General features: G+C 39.8%; 1 long non-coding RNA gene across 3 annotated transcripts in view; it reads left to right on the top strand.

Annotated features, from left to right (window-relative positions):
• Positions 1–25,875, top strand: part of LOC135973482 (uncharacterized) — a 108,631-nt gene that overhangs the window by 30,324 nt on the left and 52,432 nt on the right. Inside the window, exon 2 of one of the 3 annotated variants that reach the window (XR_010590325.1) lies at positions 12,246–12,390. The exons of the other annotated variants lie outside the window; for them this stretch is intronic. This is a non-coding gene — a long non-coding RNA (uncharacterized LOC135973482). The remainder of the gene's footprint in view (positions 1–12,245; positions 12,391–25,875) is intronic. 3 annotated transcript variants of the gene reach the window in all.

Genomic DNA, 25,875 nt, shown 5'->3' with positions numbered 1-25,875 from the left:
TTGCCTTCTGGTTTCTAAGCCTGTAGCAGGGGCTGTAGAGCACTGTTTAAAGTGGGGGAGAACATACTTTTGCCACCCCTCTTGTTCCTTGACCCTCCTCTTCCTCTCTCAGGCACCATCCCCTCCTCACCAATCAGCAGTCTGACCTCTCTGGCCAATAAGCCCCTACAACCACCCCCTCCAAATTTGAGCAAGAGAGGTTGTAACTTGGTACAGGCGGTAGCAGTGCCACTCAGATTTGCATGCTGTGACTCCGTGTGCCAAGTGACAATGATTTGGCCCAGCCCCCTTCCTCATGACAGAGGTCTGGCCCAGTCAAAAAGTGGTCAGGACAAGGCCTGTGGCTCGTAAGGAGCACTCACTTAGCATTTTCAAACATGAGCGCTAGAAACTTGCGTTTTTTAAAAATGGAAGCTGAGATTCTTGTGCAATCTCTTGATTGCACCATATGATGCTTTAATATCGAGCAATAAAATTGACACAGTTGGCAACACTGTTAATAGCAAATAATGTTCTGTTTTTCTATACACAACGAGCAATCGTGTGTGTGTATGTATATGTGTGTGTGTGTGTGTGTGCATATCTATATATATGTGTGTGTGTGTATATGTGTGTGTGTGTGTATGTGTGTGTATATATATATATATATATATATATATATATATATACAATCACCATTAGGAAATAATAACACTAATTGTTTTTTATTTGTATTACTGACCACCTAGGAGTCCTAGTAATGGACCAGGACCCCATTGTGCTAGGTGCTGTACAAACACAGAACAAAAAGACTGCTCCATCTGTTGTTTTTAAAAATGGAAATAACATTGTAATATGCATATATTATGTAGCCTAGAAGCAGTAGATATAAAGTTAGACCCTGATTCTGCAAACACTACCTGCATGCTTAACTTTACTCAAGGGAGTAGTCCCAATGACTTCATGCTTGTGTGCAAGACCCCTGTGCCCATGAGCCCGGAGTGTCTTCAGTGGGATTCCATGTAAGGATCTGCATTTGCCTCTGTGGATCAGATGGCAGGATCGAGCCTTAGAGACAAGGTTGAGGACCATTAACAATTTGGCCATGAGAGTGTAAGTAATTCTCAAATAATACATGAAGTCTTTGTTTTGGTAAAGCTTTTTGCATAGGAGCCAATGTGCACATTCGAAGCATGAGAAACCAGGCAGTGGACAGGGGTTTAGAGTTAGATGCTTGAAAGTTAGATCCTGAGTGATGGATCCCACAACATTGACCCCTAAAATGATTCTGTAAAATTTTCAAGAACACCTAAATGACATAGGAGGCTACATCCCATTTTCAATAATAACTTAGGCACTTATAAGCCTAAATTTCATTGAAAGTCAATGGGAGTGGAGCTTATCTACACGGCATTTATGGGGGTGTGATTTGTAGAGCACTGTAAAGTGTTGTGCGCTAACTGCCCCTTGTGGAGCCTGCTGGTGTGATCTAAAAGGTATCTGTTCATTAGCACAAACATTAGGGAGCTCTACAAATCACACTCCTGTAGTGTGGACTGCGGTACCGTGCAGACAAGCCCTTTGGCTCCTAAGTCACTTAGATACTCTTGAAAATTTTACCCTAAATGTGCAGAACGGGAAGGAAGAAAGACCGTGGCATCCAACATTCTTTGAGTACAGAGGTATGACCCTGTTTTGCCCTACAGGCAAACTGCATACTTCTGAACTTGGAATCATTTTAAAAAGCAGCAGTAGTAAATAGTTCGATGCTTGAATGATTGTTAATATGGAACTGACTGGCACAATGTCAGTCTTAAAAATCACTTCACTCTTTCTTGCCCTAAGACCATATGCATTGAATTAATAAGGCCTATGTTTTGGAGTAGCAAGACACCTTTCCATAAAACAGTGTGCTTATGTCACAGGCCTTCCACATTGTTTTTAATTAGATACAGTTCTCATTGGGGGAAACGAGGTGGGAAGTTAATTGGAGAAAGAAAACCCAACACGGGAAGAAACTTCACATGGAGTCCAAAAAAACATATTGTAAAGATTGTGACAATTTACTTGCAAGTCATTTTGCTTTTAGCCATTAAAAGAAGTGAGAGCACTGGCATAAAACACTTACCTTTTCAAATAAGCTATCCTGTATCTTAGAGAGAATATACCATGTGTAGACCTTGTTTTTGCATTAGAGTGAGGAAAACTGATTAAAAAAAAAAAAAATCTAGATATGCTCCTTTTCATGGTTACTCACCCTGCAATTGCTTAAAGAAGAGGTAGATTATTCTTGTAATGCATTTAGCAACTCGAGCAGTATGAGCTTTGGTACAATATTTGCACATTTCTAAAAATGATTAAAGTGTGTCAGAATCCATCAAAAATCACCTGTGTAATTTTCAGCGAATCAGGCCTTTTTGTAAAGGATGGGTCTGGGGGCGTTTACATTGTAATGTTTAGTTGTAAAAGCTGTGATTATTCAAATTGCCGTGACTGTAAAGCTATAGAGATCCCCAGTGACCTTTTAACTTTAATAAAATCAATAACTATCTTTCTGTTTTTCCAACAATCTGTATAGATTTAGCTTTCCAATGCTCAAAATAAGCCTGTTAGAAACTAATTAGTGAGGAGGTCAGTTTAGAATCAAGATGCAAAAATTTTGGGGCGGGAGGTAGAAATTAACATTGAATGGATATTATTCTTTTTGGCGTCAGTAAAAAATGTATAAACTACAGTAGAAAACATGCAGAATGTTCAGATTTTTAAAGACTGATCTAGCTGAAACTTAAGACGTCTCACTCCTACCTAAATAATAACCTAGAACAAAATTGTCTTGAGACAATCCTTCATTCTTTCTGTTGTAATTCAACATATCTTAAAAACAAAAACAAAAAAAACCCCTTATTTATTTTTATTTCTACAGTGCTTGCTAATATGTAGAGGCTTTGTTAATGAAGATGAAATCTGTATGGTGGTGTTCTTTAAAAGATTTGTTTTTCCCCAAATATATATACATTTTGGATCATTTAATTCCTAATTGTTTCTCTAGATGCACAGTTATGAGCCCCAATCCTGCAAAGATTTACATGTTTGCTTAACTTTATGCACATCAGTAACCCAATGGAGTCAATGAGGTGTAAAGTAAACAATACTGTTAGTAGTATGGAGCAATTAATTTAAAATTTGGATATGGGTGATGTATCTTGGCATTGGTGCTGCCTACCACGCTGTCAGTTGCATCTTTACTCCTGTTGACACACACATTACAGATTGTGTTAGTTTCATGCAGGTATTTGGTGATCAGAGCCCTAAGAGTGAATAAAGGAAATAATATAGATGATGTGGCTTGTGAACACATCTCTCTTAGCTTGTTCGTTTTCCCATAATCAAAATCACTGCTAACTGAATGACATAATAGGGAAAATCCAGATATTTAGTTTGAAAAAAGGGAAAAATCCAACACTGAGGCACTGAGGGGAAGAAGAAAAAGTCTCTGCAAATGTGACAGACATAAAAGAAAGTGAAGGAAAGTTAAAAATTACCATAGGGCAGACAGGACACCTGCTAAAGAACCTTCTGCTTCCAGTCACAGCTGGAAAGAAAAATGAAAGAGATGCAAACAACTGTCCTGGAAGCATGAAATCAGCCTTTTGTCTTTTTTTCCCTTTATGAACAGTTACAGTATGCAAAAATTAGGATAATCTCAAAGTATGCGGTGGAAAATTTCACCAGGCTCTGCATATAAAAAGCTGAGGCCTGGAAGTGTGCCTCTTTGAAAACAGGAACATGTTTGGGAGCTTCCCGATGCATTGAAGAAAGTGGTAATTAATGCATAGTGAATGACTTCGAATGAAGGTTGAATAGGGGCATAACAATGGGAAGTTTTTTTTTTTTTTTAGGTTAAAGCATCCAAGAAAGAAAGCTGTTAAAAGATGGCCACTGTGAAGCTACAACTTCAATCCCTGTCTTTTCTGACTTTCCTTTATAGACTGTGGTGGGTTTTGTTTTGTATGGGTCTCCAAACACAATGGAGTTAATTTGCACCAATTTCATTTTGTGTATGCTTCAGGGTTTGGGGTTTTTTTTTTTTTTTTTTTTTTTTTTTGGCAGGGTTTGGTTCTTTGATGGTGCTTTTGAGCAAATGGTTTGCCCAAAGTTCAGATGATGTTAGCTCCATCCTCTTTTTCATTTACAACATCAAGAGGATTACAGAGAATAACTTTGTTGCCCAACATCAAGGCTATATCTTCAGGCTACTAGAAAGGTAGTTCTCAGAAAGTGTGTCTTCTAATATTTTAGAACCTCCACAGGCTTCAGATAAAACAAGTATTAAATACAAAAAGCTCACAAGGATCCCGAGGAAGGTTAAACTCACACAACCTCCTTCATGTGAACACCTGAAATGTATTTTTTAGACTGTTGGAGTGTTATCATAGTAAAGACAGCAGTAAAGTCTTATATAACCAAAGAGAGAGAGAATAATAATAATAATAAAAAAACTATCCAGTTTAAAGACGGGCATTTTTAATGGATCACGAACTAAATGTAATATATACTTGCCGTTTAAAAGGGAATTCTGAGCCCAAGTATCATGCAGTTTGATTTTTTTTTTTTAACTGGATCACTAGTTAGCAAATCTGCATTTCTATTGTGCTTGATCCAGGGCTAGGTTTTATGAGGCTTTTAGGATGCAAGAATTGAAATGCACTGGAAAAATAAAGAAGCCATTGTGTATCTCCTTTTTATTTCTGTGTGCATAAGACCATTTGAAATATATTTCTATTGTTGGTACCTTTTCTTAGCTGGAATACCAGGCCCAAGTTTATTTGACCCCGTGCCTCAATCCACTGCTAGACAAATCTAATTAAAAAAAAAAAGGAAAATGTGAAATAAAAAGAAAAGAAAAGTTTGTGGGGTTTTGGAACAGGTATAGCAAATTATGGATATTTTAATAAAGGAAATGCCTCTCTTCCCATTCCATCCACTTAGCACTGTTTTGAGAGGAAGCATTGCTAATGGTTACAGCATAGAGTTATGAGCCAGAAGCAGTCTGTTCCCAGCTTAGCCAGGGGCCTGTTGGTCCGGCCTGGGGCAGGTCACTTAACCTCTCTGTGTGACTTTACCTCAGGGGATGTTGTGCAGCTCCATTCATTCGTGTTTGTAAAGTGCTTTGAGATTGTCAGGGGGAAGAAGCTCTACAATTGCTGAGAGCTATTATTATAACTGTTATTTTAATGGTATTGTTTTCGGCACGTTCCTTTTACCTTTTTTCTTTTTGTCTGTATAAGGCAACATCTCTTTCACACACAAAATGTATTTGATCACTTCAGCTTTTCCTGTTGAATTGAAAGATGCATAGATGGAATTAATACTTTGTTCGTATAAAAATATCTGTGTGGGGGGGTAAGAGAGAGACTATGTATCTAACATATACATTATATAATGTACTTTCGATATACATATATGTGTGTCACACACACACGCTTTTTATTTGCAAAAAGAACAGGAGTACTTGTGACACCTTAGAGACTAACAAATTTATTTGAACATAAGCTTTCGTGGGCTACAGCCCACTTCTTCGGATGCTGTAGCCCACGAAAGCTTATGCTCAAATAAATTTGTTAGTCTCTAAGGTGCCACAAGTACTCCTGTTCTTTTTGCGGATACAGACTAACACGGCTGCTACTCTGAAACCATTCTTTGAGAAGCGTTAACACCTCTGTTGTTTGCAGAAGGTGTTTGAAATATGGCAGGGCCGAAGCTATAGGGTAAGCCATGCCTTTCACTTGTCCTGTGAAATTCTGTTGAGGTTTGGCTGAGCTATAAACTTTTGAAGATCACCACTTCCCTTCTCTGGCTAGTTTCCTCAAGAAAAAATTGTCAGCCTGCCAAACTAATAACAGAATCATGAATAGGGTGACCAGACAGCAAATGTGAAAAATCGGGACAGGGGGTGGGAGGTAATAGGAACCTATATAAGAAAAAGACCCAAAAATCGGGACTGTCCCTATAAAAATCGGGACATCTGGTCATCCTAACCATGAATATTCTAGAGAGTCAGTTATGTTCCAACACCCACTGCAGCAGTAGCACACACTGTACTGGGAATTGCCAGAGCTGCTGTAGCAGTGGGGGTAAAGGATGGAAGGAGAGGGAGGGGATAGTATGAGGGGAAGGAGCTCTGCGGGCCTCCTCTCCCACCATTTTCAAGATGTGGCCCGGTAATCTATCCTCCCTTCTGGGGGGGATCACCTATGGCAGGAGTTTCCTCCAGACTCCTGGGGGAGGCAGAGAGAAAGCTGGACTGAACTACATGTGACTCCCTCCAGACTCAACACATGATGGCCATGACCCTACGGCCCTTTATCTCCTCCTTCCCCAGCTCATGTAGTTGGTCCTATAGCCCAAGTGGTACCGTTCCATGCTCAAGGTTCAGAGTCCAGACCATGATGATGCACGGTTTAGGAGAGAGTTGTTCCAATTGCACATAATACATTTTTTATACCTTCTTCCTTTTAAAAAAATAACTAGGTTAATGTCATACAAAATAAAACTATGTTACAAGAAGGTTATTTAGGTTGAAAAGCCACACGCCTAAAAGCTAGGAAATGTGGGTGCATTGTTAATTCGATCCCCTTGTGAGCATGATACAGTCTTTAATTCTACTTTATTTCCACAGGATCCTGCCTCATTTCATGCACAAGATGGGTGTTTGGTGGTCAGAATTAAGGTTACAGGGACAAGAGTAATTTGGCATTTTCCAACTTTTGAGTGCCTGACTTTGCAGTCTAAATTATGTACTTTTATGTATGCGTGTGTATGTAGATGATGTATCTGTTTGTGTGTATGTATCACACATCGTATGTGTCACAAATGTGTGATACATATATGCATCACATATAAAGAATCACACCGTCAGGTAACATCAGGAAATAATTCACCAGAAGATGTAATGTTAGAACTCCATCTGCTGTAAAATTATCAACATACTACATGTTCTGTAGCATTAGCCACCTTGACATACAAATAAAACCACTTCCCATAATTTAGGAGGGTTAGGAGTTGCATTGACTGGATTTTTTTTGTCCCCTCTTTTTTATTTATTTTTGCCCTTTTCCTTTCACTGTAGTTAGTACACATAAGTAACAATAGACATATACTGCACTCTTAGCTACAGGGATGCACCAACATTTTGAGCACTTTCCATTATTTTTCTGCTAATGTCACTTGTAAAACTCCTGGTATCTTAACTCTGCTGCAACCTATTATTTCTGTGTACAGTACAGGCAATTTAAGTCATTTTTGCTGTTTGCAAACAGATTTTCAAACATAACCTCAGACTCTTTGAACCTTTCCAAAGGGACCCATAAAATCTATAATTGTCCATTTCCCTCTAAACTGTTAGAAAAATTGGAAGACCTAAGATTCAGAATTTATCTGGATTTCAGACACCTCAACATTTGAGGGTGTTCAGATCTGGGATTTCATAGATTCATAGATTCTAGGACTGGAAGGGACCTCGAGAGGTCATAGAGTCCAGTCCCCTGCCCGCATGGCAGGACCAAATACTGTCTAGACCATCCCTGATAGACATTTATCTAACCTACTCTTAAATATCTCCAGAGATGGAGATTCCACAACCTCCCTAGGCAATTTATTCCAGTGTTTAACCACCCTGACAGTTAGGAACTTTTTCCTAATGTCCAACCTAGACCTCCCTTGCTGCAGTTTAAACCCATTGCTTCTGGTTCTATCCTTAGAGGCTAAGGTGAACAAGTTTTCTCCCTCCTCCTTATGACACCCTTTTAAATACCTGAAAACTGCTATCATGTCCCCTCTCAGTCTTCTCTTTTCCAAACTAAACAAACCCAATTCTTTCAGCCTTCCTTCATAGGTCATGTTCTCAAGACCTTTAATCATTCTTGTTGCTCTTCTCTGGACCCTTTCCAATTTCTCCACATCTTTTTTAAAATGCGGTGCCCAGAACTGGACACAATACTCCAGCTGAGGCCTAACCAGAGCAGAGTAGAGCGGAAGAATGACTTCTCGTAAACACAACACACCTTGCTCACAACACACCTGTTAATACATCCCAGAATCATGTTTGCTTTTTTTGCAACAGCATCACACTGTTGACTCATATTTAGCTTGTGGTCCACTATAACCCCTAGGTCCCTTTCTGCCATACTCCTTCCTAGACAGTCTCTTCCCATTCTGTATGTGTGAAACTGATTTTTCCTTCCTAAGTGGAGCACTTTGCATTTGTCTTTGTTAAACTTCACCCTGTTTACCTCAGCCCATTTCTCCAATTTGTCCAGATCATTTTGAATTATGACCCTGTCCTCCAAAGCAGTTGCAAACCCTCCCAGTTTGGTGGTATCCGCAAACTTAATAAGAGTACTTTCTATGCCAATATCTAAGTCGTTGATGAAGATATTGAACAGCGCCGGTCCCAAAACAGACCCCTGCGGTACCCCACTCGTTATGCCTTTCCAGCAGGATTGGGAACCATTAATAACAACTCTCTGAGTACGGTTATCCAGCCAGTTATGCACCCACCTTATAGTAGCCCCATCTAAATTGTATTTGCCTAGTTTATCGATAAGAATATCATGCGAGACTGTATCAAATGCCTTACTAAAGTCTAGGTATACCACATCCACAGCTTCACCTTTATCCACAAGGCTCGTTATCCTATCAAAGAAAGCTATCAGATTGGTTTGACATGATTTGTTCTTCACAAATCCATGCTGGCTGTTCCCTATCACCTGACCACCTTCCAAGTGTTTGCAGATGATTTCCTTAATTACTTGCTCCATTATCTTCCCTAGCACAGAAGTTAAACTAACTGGTCTGTAGTTTCCTGGGTTGTTTTTATTTCCCTTTTTATAGATGGGCACTATATTTGCCCTTTTCCAGTCTTCTGGAATCTCTCCCGTCTCCCATGATTTTCCAAAGATAATAGCTAGAGGCTCAGATACCTCCTCTTTCATTCAGCTCTTTATAAAAAAAAACAAGGATAGTGGGGTATTGGCAAAATTTGGATGCAGATCTGGGTTTGGAATAAGGAGGGGAGACAGTGGCAATTCTGTCCCAATTCTGAAATAAACCAGGATTGTGCTAATACTACACTTAGAATCATTGTCACAAATGGCTTGGCTCTTGTCCTCTTCCTGTATCCCTCACAGCTGCAGTATTTCCAAAATTGGTACCTCTAAATTCAAGCCAATGGGCCCAAACCAAAATCTTGGATCTTAACTACTTCAAGCTTTTGGGGTTTGCAGAGACCAAACCCAGATCTGAGCCTGATCTGGGGCACCGAAGACATCAGAAGGACATTAGGCATTCACCAGGTTGTTTGTGACAGCAGGACAGTAACATCAGGCCATCAGCAGGGGTTTGGGCAGAAGAAGTGCAACTGTGGACACTCAGCAGGTAGTCTGCACAGCACCGGAGGGTAGGCAACACTTGCTAAAATTACTAGTTACGTTATTTAAAAAAAAAAACAGAAAATGAGAGTTATGCTTTCTTCTGTGAAGATTATGTAGGGGAAAATGTTAATTGCTGTAATATGCATATAAATATCAAAGGAGAGGGTAGTGACTTCATCATAGCACAGCTTAAGAACCCTGTATATTGAGATGGAGCCAGTAAGAAGGCCTATAAAATGCGGTGGGTCAGACTGTGTGGCCCAAGTCGTCTCTTTTGGTTTGAGCATTGGTCTGCTAAACCCAGGGTGGTGAGTTCAATCCTTGAAGGGGCCATTTAAGGAACTGGGGTGAAAATCTGTCTGGGGATTGGTCCTGCTTTGAGCAGGGGGGTGGACTAGATGATCTCCTGAGGTCCCTTAGTACCCTATGATTCTATGAAGTAATTTTTTAACCCTACCATCTACATTTCTACAGAAAGAGGATCAAAGGATCAAATCCTGCTTGTTTCCCTCACACCATAGTATCATTGAAGTCAGTGGAACTAATTACTTGAGTAAGGAGAGCAGGCTTTGGCCCCAAATGTATTAATTGAGTTGTGTTGTATATTTCTGTCGTATGTGGGAACTAAGTGGTTTAGGATGAATGCCTTACCCTGTATTTTGCAGTGTTGTCGTAGCCATGTTGGTCCCAGGGTATTAGAGAGAGAAGGTGGGTGAAGCAATATCTTTCTTTCACCAACAAAAATGGGTCCAATAAGAGACACTTCCAAACTTACACAGAGCTCGTCTTCAGGTCTAGGAAAAGTACTCAGAGCGTCACAGCTCACTACAAGGTGGAACAGATAAGGAGTTAATCCATGTTGCAAGAGCCATTCAAGACCAAGTGGGCAGCTAACACCTCTACAGTCGTCGGACAAATATTGAAATGAGAAACAAGGTGGATGAGGGAATATTTTTTTATTGGACCAGCCAAAAGCTATCGCCCACCTTGTATCTCTAATATGCTGGAATGAACACGGCTACAACAGTGCATACAACAATGTTTAAATGAGACGGCAGCAGTAACTGGGGCCAGCAGTTTGGCAAATTAACAGGGCTAATGATTCCTCTTTTTAAAGATTTCTTTTCTTCTTTGAACTGAATTTCCTGAGATCTGATCCTTCAGTCTCTGGTCACACACACAATCCTGTAGACTCACTACAGGGGTTAGCCCCCTTGATTTTCAGTAAGTCCAACAAATTCCAAATAACTGAGTAGCAATTTATGAAAAGGTGAGAACACTCGGTCATCAGATGTTTCTGTTCGGTTACAGTGACCTTGTGTTTGTCCTCCTTGTTTTTCAGTATGTTTTGCTATTTTTGATGGCCTTAACCAAAGATCTGGAGTTAAATTCAGCCCTCATGTAAGAAGGCACATTTCCACTACAGCTTTTACCAGGATCAATTTGATCCTTGGATGCTAGTTTAAAAAGGTAGGTACAACGTAGCTTCTATTCTGTGAGTAGCTGAGTTTCTCTCACACTCATCACAATGAGGAGATTACTGTAAAGTTACACTAGGAAAGTTTCAGATATTTAGATAATCAAGACATTTTCAAAAAATACTTAACAAAAACTAACATTTTCTTAATTGTAGTCTCCACAGTCTAGTTTAGACCAATCTCTCTCGACTTGTCTTCACTACCGGGGTAAGTTGACCTAAGTTACGCTACTTCAGTTACGTGAATAATGTAGCTGGAGTCGACCTAGTTTAGGTGGATTTACCCTGGTGTCTTCGCTGCACTGCGTCCACAGGAGATGCTCTCCTGTCGATTTATCTTAATCTTCTCGGGGAGCTGGAGTACTGGGGTCAGCCAGAGAGCACTCTGCAGTCGATTTAGCAGGTCTTCACTAGACCCACTAAATCGACCCCTTCTGCATCAATTGCAGCAGTGTCAATCTCCCCATAGTGAAGACCAGCCCTCTGACTATATTATAGCATGTCACAACAGAGAAGAAACAGGATTTGGTATCAAGAATACAAACAGGATATTGAAGCTATTGGACATGGACAGACCCTGTAACTTTCTCTGGTTCTCCTCAAGTGGAAAGGTACTCCTTAGTCTATAGGTGGCAGAAACTTGACCAGACTGGAACCTCATATATGACTGACCCACAACCTGGGTCCAAATTCTCCAGCTCTACTCCTGGCTCTAACTGTTGTTTAGTGTTGCTGTGCTCTGTTAAACAGCTGTCACATCCCACCTCAGAGATGCCTACATTGCATTGGTGGATGGGTTTTTTCTCTCAAAGAGATGTCTTGCGACAATTGTTGATACAAAGATCCCACTGAGTTCCTAGGGAATTCCATGTGAATGGATACAGCCCACAGTCTGTAAAATGCTTTAAGAGCCTTCAGTATGAAAGGGTGACATGAATATAAGGTGATATTAATATACTGTGTAGATTGCATACGTTACTGGAAAATGTTTAACCCTTTGCTTCAGGAAGCTAACATGGATGACAGTTTGTGATATTAATTGCTTTGCTTGCTAATTGGATTACCTCTGAATCTACAAGTCATTCAACAGTGGGAGCCAGAAATGGAACTACAGACTAGTTTATGAGCAGAAAGGTATTTGGCAGGATTGCTTTCACTCAAAATATCCCTTTAATGAGATGCCATTGAGAACAGTTGGTTAAAAGAACAAAGTCAGGTTTGTGGCAGGGCTGTCAGAAATTTGAGAGGCTGCGCATCTCTGGGGCAGAATTTCGTGGAAAGGGTAATTGCAGCCAGTGTCAGTCTTAAATATCAAAAAAAGACATTGTGACCAAAAGCCAGTATCATGTTTTTTCTAGGTGTCACAGTTCAAGAAACAACCCTGGAGCACTATGGTGCAAAAGTTATTGGGACTCTTTGAAGGAGAAGTGCTAAAACTCCTAAGGCATCCAGAGGATGTTGCCAGTAGCTGAGACTTCTGTAATACTATTTGATAAGGACCTGGTAAGATTAAGACATTTCTAAATCTAAGAACTATGACTTTTCCAGGTTATGGTTTGCATTACAGATATCCAAGGTTTTGAGGGTTGGATAAGGAAATAGCAAGACAATAGAAGAGTAAGGTATCAATCTCGGAGTCTAAACTGGCTTGTCATTTGTTCATATCTACTTTCTTGAAACGCTATATTCATGGCCATCAAGAGGTCATCATACAAGTTAATGCAGTGTCATGGAATTAACACCTGCTGCCAACAGGTAAAATGTCTACCTGAGGCACTGTCTTGTGGGAAGTATATTCAGGCAGGCACACAAAGGGACACGTCTAACACTATTTTATTAGCAAAACTTGAGCATTCTTCTTTGTACTCTACAATAATCATGCTCGGTCAACGTAAATGCCCGGCACTGCAAGGATTCTCTGCTTACAGGTAATAGACAACTTTGTTACAAACATGAGCTGGGCACCATTGAAAATAAACAAATACCGCATTGTGCTAGAAGCACGTTAAAATGCGTTATCATTACATTTGCGTTGCCTATCCGCAGCTAAGGCACCACGAATGTTCTCCACACTGGTCCAGGCGTGTGTTTACTTTGGACAGAAAGTAAGTTAGCATTTTGCTTCCAGCAAGGTGTGGATACAAGGTGATTTTACCGCAGATGGGCAGTGAAATAAAGCATTTGTGAGCCTAAGGCCGGCTATACTACAGAACTTACACCGGTGCCGCTTTAGTGCTGCTAGTGCAGATGCTCTACGTCGATGGGGGAGAGCTCTCCTGTCGGCTTAGTCACTCCAGCCCCCGTGAGTGGCAGCAGCATGAGAAGCCCTCCCGCCAACATAGCCCGGTCCACACCCGCCCTTATGTCTTTGTAACTTACGTCGCTCAGGGGGTGGCTTATTCACACCCCTAAGCGAGATAAGTTATGCCGACATAAGCTGTAGTGTAGACATAGCCTTAGTCAAAGTTCACTTGGACCTGGAAATTATTAAAGCTGCAGCAAAAGGAAAATTCTGTCATATATCTTCTTACAATAATACCTACTTTTTAGATAGTACTTTTCATCATTCAATCTCCAAGGGTTTTTACTAAGGAAGTCAATACCTTTATTCCCATTTTACAACTGGGGAAACTGAGGCACAGAGAGAAGCAGTGACTAGCCCAAGGTAACCGGCAAAGCTAAGAATAGAACCAAGGTCTGCTGAGTCCCAGGCTTTATCCATTAGGCAACACTGCCTCTTAGAACTTGCTGATGTTACATATGTGTAGAGCCTCATGATATGGTAGACCTACAGTGAACATCTCATTGAAGTCTTCTTGCTTATAAACAATCTTTCTGTAAGGAACAAGATTATCTCTCATGTAAGAATTCTGTCTGGCACGTTTGTAACAAAAGCTGTAGTGTCACATTCCAATTTGAGCTACGAGTCAAGTAAAGCAAACATCAAATCTAATAAGATAAGTGGAATTCCACCCTTCCAGTTACTCTGAAATTTCCAACTCGTTAGAAAAAAAATAAATAGTAGCACATCATTAGAGATTAGTGAAATGATTACGGTCTGTAGTTAGCCTACAGTAGTTGTGCCACACTAATATGTAGATGCCTCACTTTGAGTCCGTGAGTGGTGCTGGCATTGTTACTGCTTGAATTAAATAATAATAATAATAATTAATAAACCAACTCATTTATGCTGGCTGGAACAAAACCTCAAGAGTTGACAATCATTTGACAGTCATCAAAACATTCTGTGCTCTCACTGTGATGCCACTTAAGAATAAATCCAGTTAATGGGCTGTGAAACCATCAAGTGAACTTCTAAATACCTTTCTCAGGGGTTCTCAAACTGGGGGTCGGGACCCCTCAGGGGGTTGCGAGGTTATTACATGGGGGGTTGCGAGCTGTCAGTCTCCACCCCAAATCCCGCTTTGCCTCCAGCATTTATAATGGTGTTAAATATATAAAAAAGTGTTTTTAATTTATAAGGGGTGTCGCACTCAGAGACTTGCTATGTGAAAGGGGTCACCAGTACAAAAGTTTGAGAGCCACTGACCTTTCTGGATATTTTGAGGTATCTGACAGGATTCAGGCGTATGCCATCACAAGAACAAATACATTGGCTGTTTCACTATTCATAAGGATCAATTTCAGACTCTGAAACCTTTTCATAAAAATGATGAAGAGTAAAAGAGGGAGAGGTGTCCATTAGTTCTTTGGTTTCCTTAAAATAGTGGTAGAGCTTTTATTTTTAATTGCTTTTGGTGTTATACCCCCCAAGAATGAGACCTGCTTTCTTGGACCCTAATTCTGTAGTCCATCCCTCTTCAGCAAAGCACTTAAGTCTGTCTGTCTGATTTCAAATCCCAGCTCATTAGCCTTGGAAGGCAAGAGAACCAGGGTGGAACTGCTGATACTCTTCCCTGCAGGCCAGCAGGCTATGACATGGCATTCCCGTGAGCTGGATAGGCTGGACTGGCATAAGAAGCCATTACATCCAAAATGTATTTGTTATAGACACGGTACAGCAAGCCAGACTGACTTATATGGACTTAGACCCAGGCCTGCCAAGCCTAGCAAATGGAAGTGGTCATAGCTTTTGGATAACAGCTAAACATATTACATGTACTGTATCTATTTGCTCTGAGCTAGTAGCAGAGGAATTAAGGAAGTTACCAGTTTCTGTCATACAGGAGACACAGAGGGAAATTCACAGTTGGAAATTATCCTTAACTTTATTCCAGACATTCAAGTGGACAAGCAAAGCACTGCTAGAGCAGTGGACAAGGAAACAGTTACTTTAGTTAACAGCTGGGAACTAGTGTCTGAGTAGATTGTCAGAGCAAAGTTTGCTGCTGCCTACAATAAAGTCTCTGCATAACTGTTGTCCGCTCTTATGCACCAAGAGAAACAGCAGAAAAGGAAGAGAAGGATGGATTTTATCATCCAATGGACAGCACTGTAAATGAGATGCTTGAGCATAATGTGATTTTGATAATACGGAGATATACCTATCTCATAGAGCTGGAAGGGACCCTGAAAGGTCATCGAATCCAGCCCCCTGCCTTCACTAGTAGGACCAAGTACTGATTTTGCCCCAGATCCCTAAGTGGCCCCCTCAGGGATTGAGCTCACAACCCTGGGTTTAGCAGGCCAATGCTCAAACCACTTGGGAGATATGAATGCACAGTTTTGGTAGTGGAGATAGTAAGCAGATGAATAGTGCTGGACCACATGGCATTGGGACGGCAAACAATAATGGGGAATGGTTAAGAACTTTCTGCGAGATGCACAACCTGATTACTGGCAGTACTGGTTTCCTCACAAAGGTATGCACATGGTTATATGGAATTGACCAGATGGCCAAACCAAAAACCAGAGTGGCCACATTATTATCAGTAAAAGGCATAGATGGTCCCTGTGGGAGGCTAGAGCTTATGGAAGTGAGGTGGCAGTGGTCATGAACTACTGATGGCAAAGATTAAGTTTAAGTTAAAGTCCAAGAAAAAAATGGGTCCAACTGGAGCCTAATTTGATCTTGTTAAATTAAAGGATATCTTTGTGAGGGAAGCATACAAGGAAATGCTAGGAGGGCATTTCAGGCCATTAATTTGCAATGGCAAAGAAATCTCACTACAGCTTGGATACAGGTTCAGTGAAGCAATAGAAAATACAGTGGAAGTTATTGGACCGTGTACGGAAACAAGAAAAAGATGGACAAGCAGTAAAACAAGAACATTGCAGGAAAAGTGTAAACAAGAGAAAACTGCTGGAAAAGCAGAAGTAGTAAAAGTGTTGTGCAGAGCAAAGAAGAAATCACACAGCTTGGACAAGCAAAGGCTCAGGAATGAAGAGGGGGTACCAAGAAAAACAAAATATGAAAAGGCAACGGGAACACAGGCCAACAATGCAAGCGTAAGAGAGGCTACCGGTGAACCGTCGTCAAATGCCAAAGAGGTGCTGGAAGTGTGGAAGGAGCATTTTGACAAAGTGCTGAACCCTCTAGTTAATCCAGACGCAAGCATTCTAGATGAACAGGACAGCTTGCAAGACAGCATGGATATCAGCACTGAACCACCATCAGAAGAAGAAATGGAAAGCAGTGAACTGGGAAAGCTGCAGGAATTGTAACTTTAAAAGTTAGTGGGGCATGTGCTATTAGAGCATTGGGAAAAGTATATAAGAAAGTATGGGAGCATGAGGAGGTACCAGATGAATGGCTAAAGGCAATAGTTGTACCAATCCTGAAAACAGGAGATCCTGCTGATCCAAATAATTATAGAGGTATAACCTTATTATCGGTACTGGGAAAAATCAAGATGAAAGTAGTTGTCAACAGATTAAGGGCAATTTTAGAAGAAGTACTAGGCAAGGAGCAATGAGGCTTCAGACCAGGCTGAAGTTGCATTGATCAGATATTCACACTCTGACAGTTGATGGAGGGGGAAAAAAAACAAGATTGGGAATTAAAGATGTTTGCTGTTTTCATCGACTTCATGACGGCATTCGATTTGGTTTGGCGGGAAGCATTATGGAAACTAGTAAAAACATATGGTGTTTCAGAAAGGATAACGACAATTATAAAAGTTATGTAAGAAGACTCCTGTCGTGCTGTAAGAATTGGTGGAAAATTAAGCAACTGATTCAAGTCAAAGTTTGGTGTAAGACCAGGGGGACATGGAATCACTGTCACTTTTCATCATGTGATTAAATTGGATGTTAAGAATGGTAGACGAGTTGGAGGGCATGACATTCGGTGAACTAGATTTAAGCTTTTTAGCGCATGCCGATGACATCATACAATCGTCAGACATGTTTGAATTAATGATGATACTCTTAGCTACCTTGGAAAATCGTTGTAGTTGACTTGGACTTCCAAAAAGACACAGGAGTTGCTTCTTGGAAAAGGGACAATAGTGTTAAAAAGCAGCTGCAGTGAAGTTTTCGAACAAGTAAAATCTTATACGTATTTAAGAAGCCTGATCAATGCCAATGCTTCCATAAAGGATGAGGATAAAAGGAAATGTGCTTTAGCCACAAGTGCTGCACAGATTTGATGAAATTATGGACTGATAAAAACATTACGTTTGGGAGCAAAAGTGAAAATTTTTCAAGCCTATATACTAGCAGAATTATTCTATGGTCTGGAAGCATCGGCATTAAATGAAACACACATCAGAAGGCTGGAGGCAGTAGCGATGAGAGTTCTTCAGAAGATGCAGGTGTGAAGTGGAACGATTTTAAGACTAAGTTAGAAGGTGAATAGGATATGAAACCAGAGTATGGGATTGGCCGCAATTGAAAAGATTGTGATGGTGGGGGCACTGTAGAAGACAAACAGATGGACAAGAATGAATGGCGGCACTGTACTGTTCCCCGTGTATGTAAAGATGCTTTGGGATGAGAAGAAGAATGTAAGACAGATTGTTCTGAGGCCTTTAAAATGGTCCCAAACTGTTGAATTCTAGTTTTATGTGAGCAGTGTATTTTTCCAAAGAGTGAAATTCACCCCTGTGCAGAGGACCAGTTTAAAGCCTATGCATCAATAAAGTCCCACATAAGCCTCTAAAATAGGGAGAATTTCACCCACTTTAATTTCCCTTTACACTACCGAAGCGATGTAAACAGACCTTAATAAAAATGAGAATCAAGCCCCAAATGTTTAGTTTCTTTTGGCCATGTGGTTTGTTATTGGCCAATATACTAGGGTTATATTTATACTGGCAAACTGCACATTGTTAAAAGGCAAATAGAATAAGTAAAGACAAATTTACTAGAATTTTTAAAACTTATTATTGTTTGTAGATAAGACTATAAGAACGGCTATGCTGCGTCAGACCAAAGGCCCATCTAGCCCAACATCCTGTCTTCCTACAATGGCCAATGCCAGGTGCCCCAGAGGGAATGAACAGAACAGGTAATCATCAAGTGATCTATCCCCTGTCACCCATTCCCAGCTTCTGGCAAACAGAGGCTAGGGACACCATTCCTGCTCAGATGGTACAGGGGGAAAGAATTGGGTAAGAAAGGCCTTGTCAGCGAGATGGATAAATAGAATATGAATGCTGAAAACATTAACTGGTAAAATTCTTGGCAATGAACAACCAATGCATAGGAGAAAAATCTTTTACGCACCTAGCTAAGATGCACTGATTGCACAAATTTCACAGACATTCTCCAAATGTTGGAAGGACAATGAAAAATAAAGATCAGATGAATGTCTGTATGACGCATTTCATACACATTAGAAAATAAACAGATCATTTTTGTGCTAGCATTTAAATCTTAGGGTGTTATTTGATAATCATTTCTCACTTCATCTGGAAGAATTGGGGGGGGAAAAGGCTTCATGCTTGAGCTGTTAAGAGTGTCATCACTTTTTCAAATGATATCAAGTATAAATAAATTATATTACTTACAAGAAGATGCAGTTTTTGTTTTGCCATAAAGTGAAATGAAAATTAAAGTGAAGTTGCTGAATGAATAAAAACCTGTGGTAGTTCTAGAAAAGGCATTCGATATTTTAACACAGAAGGTAATAATGTAGCACATGGCTGCTTATCATGACAGAGAGGTCTCAATGTTGCAAAATGTATCTCCGCAGGCATACCCTTACATTCATGCAGAGGCCTAATTAAGGCTGAACAGACAACCAAATTTCCATTCAGCAGAAAATTCTGACTTTTTGACATCTATTTCTGTTCTGCATCAGAACAAAAAGTCAAAATTTCAAAATTTTACATGGAACATTTCAATTTGGAAACATTGAAACATTTTGTTTCAATCATGATAATGTTGAAACATTATAATATAATAAACCTTACGTGTATATATATATATAACTTAAATATATGTGATATTACAACTAATATTTTAATATAAAAGTCAAAATAAAATGACAAACATGAAATGATTCAATTTAACTTTTTCCTGGTGAAAATTTCATTTAAATTGACACAGTCCCACAAAACATTTTGATTTCAATTAAACAGCATTTTCCAATGGAAAACAGTTCTGTCAAAACTTTTTTTGACCAGCTCTAGCCGTAACACAAGACCACATGCTAATTTGGTAATTGCTTTTTTACCCAGCATGCCAAACTCTTGAAAATTTGGCCATAAGTGTCACAATGGGAGCTGTTAAGTACTGAGCTCTTTTGAAAATCTGTCCCTTACTGATTGGGTAGAAAGGCAGTGGCAATCAACTATTTCTCCAGTATTAAAAATATTGTGCTTTTCCTTTGAGGGCAATATTGCTCAATCCAAGAAACTTCCTTAATCCTTCTGTCATATTTTACTGCTGTCGGTGCTTGTATTTTTAATCAATGTTTTAAATTCTTGTTAGAGATGTTTGTGAAGTTTCAAAATGCTGTGAGGAGACATTGCTAAAGCTGACTCTATGTATCAGTGTTTTCAGTTACTGGCTTCCACTTCTGCTGACACAAATAAATGTGGGTGCAATTTTGAACCCAGAATTATGTTTGCAATCTGAGCTTTATGCTGTCGGAGAAAAACAGAGTTCTCACCCATTATAAAGGGTTAAAGCCAGACTGAAAATGTGCCTCAGAATTCCACCCATGATATTGTTGATTTGGGAGAAATTGCATAAGCTATTGTCTGTCAAATGATTTGCACTGCAATTGCTTGCAATGGGTAAGGAAAGCAAAAAGACTGATAATTTAGGAGCAACTTTCTGCCAAGATGTAGTAGACTGTATCAATCAAAAAACATGGCATATTGGCCATGTATATATCCCACGACATGATGGATTTTGTGAAAAAAATTTCTCACATAAAAATATGGTCCGACAGGTTTTTTAAAAATCTGTTCTGTACTTTGCTTATCCTAGGCCCCAGGCAGGTGTAATATGAGGTTAAAATTCCCCAGGTTGGAAACATTTCTCTGGCAGTCTAATTTTTTAAAAATAGCAGCTGTTTAAAGCTGCTCAAGGGGTTATGTTGTTAGAAGAAGCCATGGGGAAATGGATTAATGGACCAAGGGCAGTAGGGCAGTCAAAAATGCATGATAAATCCATTTATCGCATAGGGCTACAATATATCGTATAGTTTTATCACCTGCACGGTATTTGTGTCGGTGTGCGCGCTTTAATTTGAAAGTATAATGCCAATGAAAAGCTGCACGCTATCTTTATTTTTGCCTTCTAGTCCAGGAGGATGTAAACTCGTGGAATGTTGTCTTTGGAAACCATTCCTATTGCATGGTGGTGTGATAGATCTCTGACTGACAAGTGTATGCTACAAAGGAATACCCATTGCAGTACGGTTGAGAAAATCCCCCTTGACATGAAACTGCCTGCAGTTTCTTCACTTGTTTTTATTTGTAAGTAGAAGCTTACAAATAGAAATCTTCCCTTTATGCTAAGCCCACAAAGTCCAGCAGCTCAGGTATTCTGATAACTGTATTATGTGGCTCTGACCAGGAAGGGCTTTATCCTGAGCACTGAAGTCCAATTGACTTGAATGGGAGATGTGGCTGCACAGCACCTCAAAGGATGAGGCCCTAACTGCAACTATTAAAAATCTTTTCTATTACAGCAGCTGCTAGAGCCTCCAGCTGAGACCATGGCCCCACTACGCCAGGCACTGTACAAACACACCAGGGGAAACAGTCTCTGCCCTGACAAACTTGCAGTCTAAACAGACAAAGGATGGGAAGGAAGCAAAGGCAAAATAACTTGTCGTAGGTCACATATCAGGACAATGACAGAGCCAGGAATGGAAGCCAGATCTCCTGATTCCCAGTCCTGTAACCTATCCAGCTGGACCGTGATGCCTCTCATGAATAGGCTAATCAAGTATACTCCTGAGTAGGAACCTTCCTGCTTGCACCAACTCTCTTTAAATGATGATTGTTATCGTAACATTAGGAAAGAGCTCTTTCCTGTACTTTTAACAAACAAACAAACTTCTCCCCACACGTCACGCTCTCCTATTTAATTTCTTTCTCTCAAATCATCTGCAGTAAAAGAAATACAGCAGATGTCTAGTCTTCTGTGAAAAGATTATGCTTTGAAGCCACAACACTAGCCTCACTTCTCATGTCACTAATGATGTGGACTAAGCTTGAGAATTGTAAAAAGGAGTGCTCCAAATCGAGCAGGGCTATTCAACCATTAAGCACACACGTTTTTATTTGTGTGTGTGTGTGTGTGTGTACACATAGGATAGCTCTTTTCCATGCCTCTTTTTCTTTAAAGATTAAGTACACACTTCGTTCCAGATTGATTGATTGATTTCTCCTCCTTAAATTAACTAGCAGGGGATTCTCCCCTTCTGATATATGGGTACGATCCCTACTGGGGCTGATCCTGCAAGCCCTCGATGCACACAGCTCCCATGGTGAGTTACCCATATGGAGGGCCTGCAGGATCAGGTCTGCTGTCTTCACTGGGAATTGCAGCTGTCTCTCTGAAGATGGCTTGGGCCCAGAAGCTAGCTGTGTTCTTTGCAGAGTATTGCCCAGGGCACCACCTGTAGGAAATTGTAGTGTACATTCAGCAGTACTATCACTCTGAGAAGGTCAGTGGTGCTATTCCAAGAAGTGGTTCTCATAGGATTTTAACCTCAAACGATAAAAATCTCACAACAGCTGATGTTTCCATGAGATTTTTGCCATCTTGAGCTGTTACAAGCAGGATCCAGAAAATGGAGCCTTTCATCACAAAATGATAGCCATGGGTCAGAATCTAGGGATTTGATTTTGAAAACTAGTTCCCACCTCCAAAACTGGACAGCTGGGGTTGTAATCTGGACTCCTACTTTTTATTTACCGGAATGCCCCTGCAATATGTCAAGTACAATGCTCTTCTTTATGTCTGACACTAGGGTGTTGAGTTTTTGTTGCTTTACATTTAAACAGTGGATTCTTCCCACCCCAGCAGTGACTAATGGTGGGTGAACTGATCACTGTGTAGAGTTTGTGTATCATTTTGGTTGGTGGTTTGGGGACTTTGTGGTTGAAAACTCCTATATAAGTGAAGAGTAACCCGAGGCGTCATAGGTAGAGCTGGTTGGAAAATGGGTTTTTTTTTTAAAGTGGAAAATGTTGACTCTTCTATAAAAAATTCAATTTTTCAGCTATACTGTGTTTTTTGTTTTCTGATGAAATATTGAAATCTTTGAGGAAATCAGACACTTTCTGTGACAATTTTCATTTAGTCTAAAATCCAGTTTTCCATTAAAAACCAAAACAATTTTACAAAATATTTTTGATCAGGCCTACCTCTGTATACTTCATAGGCGCTGGGTACTTCAGGGTTATCTCTGTGCAATGCATCACCTGAGAGGGAGGGCAGAAAATAGACTATTTTTCACAACCACTAAATTCAAACACATCCACACAAAGCCAAAAAAGATGCAGTAAATGAGATGCTGATGCATATGTTGCTCACACATCTTTCCACCTACCTGAAATGGAAATAAACCAGGTTTATCATGCAAGTGTCTTTGTACTTGTGCAGTGATTATATTTAACTCTGAAATGGAAAACAAAATAAAGTTAAAGTGAAATGCAAATAATTTTCCATAAGTAAGTTGAGGCCAGTCAGTTATCATCTTTAATAAAATTGCCTGTATTAATTTCAGAGGCAACCTTCTGAGTCTTTAAGTCAAGTTTTTAGGAACTCTATTCATTTTCATAGGCAACGATTCTGTAAGAACAATTATCTCCTTTATAGGGTGACAGGTTTCAGAGTAGCCAAACCGGACAGTCTCTATGCAAAAGAATTAATGGACACAAATATGACATCAGGAATCATAATACTCAAAAACCAGTGGGAGAACACTTTAACCTGTCTGGCCATTCAATGACAGACCTGCGGGTGGCTATCTTACAACAGAAAAACTTCAAAAACAGACTCCAAGGAGAGACTGCTGAGCTGGAATTGATATGCAAACTAGATACAATCAATCATTGCTGCACATTGTGACCAATGAGAACTTCATGGAATGTGCAAGGATAGAACTCAGATTCGCAAAAGAAAAGTTGCCTCATTCTTGAGCAAAAGGATAATCTTATTTAACTGTTTTGCGTCATCGGGCTTGTCATATGTTTGAACAGTTTCAATTTCATCCTTGAGAGAGCAGTGATGCGCGCACACACACTAGCTAATTCATTACAACTGTGCGTGTGTGTGCGTGTGTGTTATTAAAAAAGAACTGTTTGTTGGCGATTCCATTACAATAGTAGAGCGCGTAGCTGTACAACCAACTGGTCTTTCAAGTTGGTAACTTGCCTCTGTAAGTCATTATCTTACCTCTGCTACACCATAAAATCTAAAGCACTGTTTACTAAAATAAGAAGTTAGGATGCAAGTTAAGTCAGCCATTGGCACACTTAGCGCCAATTGTTTCTGGAAATCTATGAAATCTTCAAATACCAAGAGGTTTTTTTTCCTCCTACTTTAGCAGTTATATGCACCTTGGTATTGTTTCCATTTGAAAGAGATGAATTTGTTTGTAAGAAGTCTCTGGCTGTTTTAGAACATAAGAACGAACAGAGTCCCAATGGTCTATCTAGCTCAGTATCCTGTCTTCCGACAGTGGTCGATGCCAGGTGCTTCAGAGGGAATGAACCGAACAGGACAATTATTGAATGATCCATCCCCTGTTGTCCAGTTCCAGCTTCTGGCAGTCAGAGGCTTAGGGATACCCAGAGCATGGGGCTGCGTTCCTGACCCTCGTGTCTAATAGCCACTGATTAACCTATCCTCCTTGAACTTATTTAATTCTTTTTTTAACCCAGTTATACTTTTGGCTTTCACAACATCCCCTGGCAACAAGTTCCACAAATTGGTTGTGTTGTGTGAAGAAGTACTTCCTTTTGTTTCTTTTAGACCTTCTGCCCATTAATTTAATCAGGTGACCCCTGGTTCTTGTGTTATGTAAAGGGGTAAATAACACATTTTCTCCACACCATTCATGATTTTATGGACTTCTACAGTATCCCCCCCTTAGCTGTCTCTTTTCCAAGCTGACAAGTCCCAGTCTTTTTGATTCCTCCTAATATGGAAGCTGGTCCATACCCTTAATCATTTTTGTTACCCTTATCTGTACCTTTGCCAATTCTAAAATATGTTTTTTGAGACAGGGTGACCAGAACTGCACGCAATGTTCAAAGTGTGGGTGTAGCATGGATTTATGTAGTGGCATTATATTTATTGTCTTATTATTTATCCTTTTTCTAATGGGGGCCACTGTTCTAGGTAACTCAGGACGGCTTCCTATAAAGTTGAGAGTGTGTTTCTTTGTTCTGGGATTTTACTAAAGGGAATCAGTTAACAGCTTGTGTGAGTACAGCAAGTGCCTCCAGCTAAAAAGCATAAGATGACCTGCAGTATGGGAGTGCAGGAGGTCAGCCATTTGATGTGGGACGTATCTTCAGGCCATTCGTATATCTTCATAGCTGGATCTCAAAATGTGACTTCCTGCAACTCTGACCCAGGAACCTTTTAAATATAGTGGAAGTCTTCATATGTCAGTAACAGTTTCCTAGCCTCTCAAACTTCATTTGCTTCATGGTTGGTTGTACACTGGTTGAAACATTAAAACAATCATCTACCTTTTTTTTCCCCTGTGAGGCAAAGGGATTTTTATTCTTAAACATATTGAAAAAAAATCTAATAAAACAGCTCACACTTTTTCAATCCTAGACAATGCTCTGAAAAATAGTTCCAAATCTCTGCCCTCAATATGTGAATACATTGCATCTTATCTGCCTGTTAGTTATTGAAATCACAACCAGCAGGAAAGCTAATCTGACATCTCCATTCATATACACCTTCTTTAGAGTCCTCTTCACAATTCAGGCAGAGCATTATAAATATTAAATATCCCAGTCGTCCAATTTTAACCTGGCTTTTTTTTAATCCTTAATTTTCCCATTTGTCGGTTACTTTCAGTTAGTGAACAGTTCATTTTCTGGTGGGGACTTTGTGAAGTTCACTTAAAATGTTTGTTTGAAGATTTCCTTAAAATAAAAACACTCCATGGACAGATTCTGATCATGGTTACAGAGGTGAAAATACTCATTTTCTTCAGTGGAGTCAGTCTGGATTTCCACTTGTGTAATGGAGGATCTGAAAGTACCATATTTTTTGGAAGTGTATTTCATTTGTTGAGAACTGGATATGTGTTTAGTTTCTTTATAACTCATTTGGTCTTGTTCCTTACCAGCATATACTTATTAGCACTATATTCTGCTCTGAACAACATGAACCCCAATGAAGTAAAGAAACTGAAAGCAGAATTTATTTGGTTATGATCCATATGTAGTCTTCCATTAGTTTTATTCTGATTTTTTTTTATTTGAATGAATCCACATGGTTTCATGTTGGAATCCACTCGATTTCCAATAGCAGCTGGTTATATGTTGAAATCACAAATCTAGACCCAGGTTTATTCCAAACTGGATACAGATGTGTCTGAAAGGTTCACTAACTTTCCTGAGAGATGAGCTTTGGCTTTGTAATGAAACC

Source organism: Chrysemys picta, chromosome 9 (assembly GCF_011386835.1).
Source record: "Chrysemys picta bellii isolate R12L10 chromosome 9, ASM1138683v2, whole genome shotgun sequence".
NCBI classification, from domain to species: Eukaryota; Metazoa; Chordata; order Testudines; family Emydidae; genus Chrysemys; species Chrysemys picta.
Note: the sequence above shows the minus strand (reverse complement) of the source record. Positions and strands in the feature narration are given on the sequence as shown.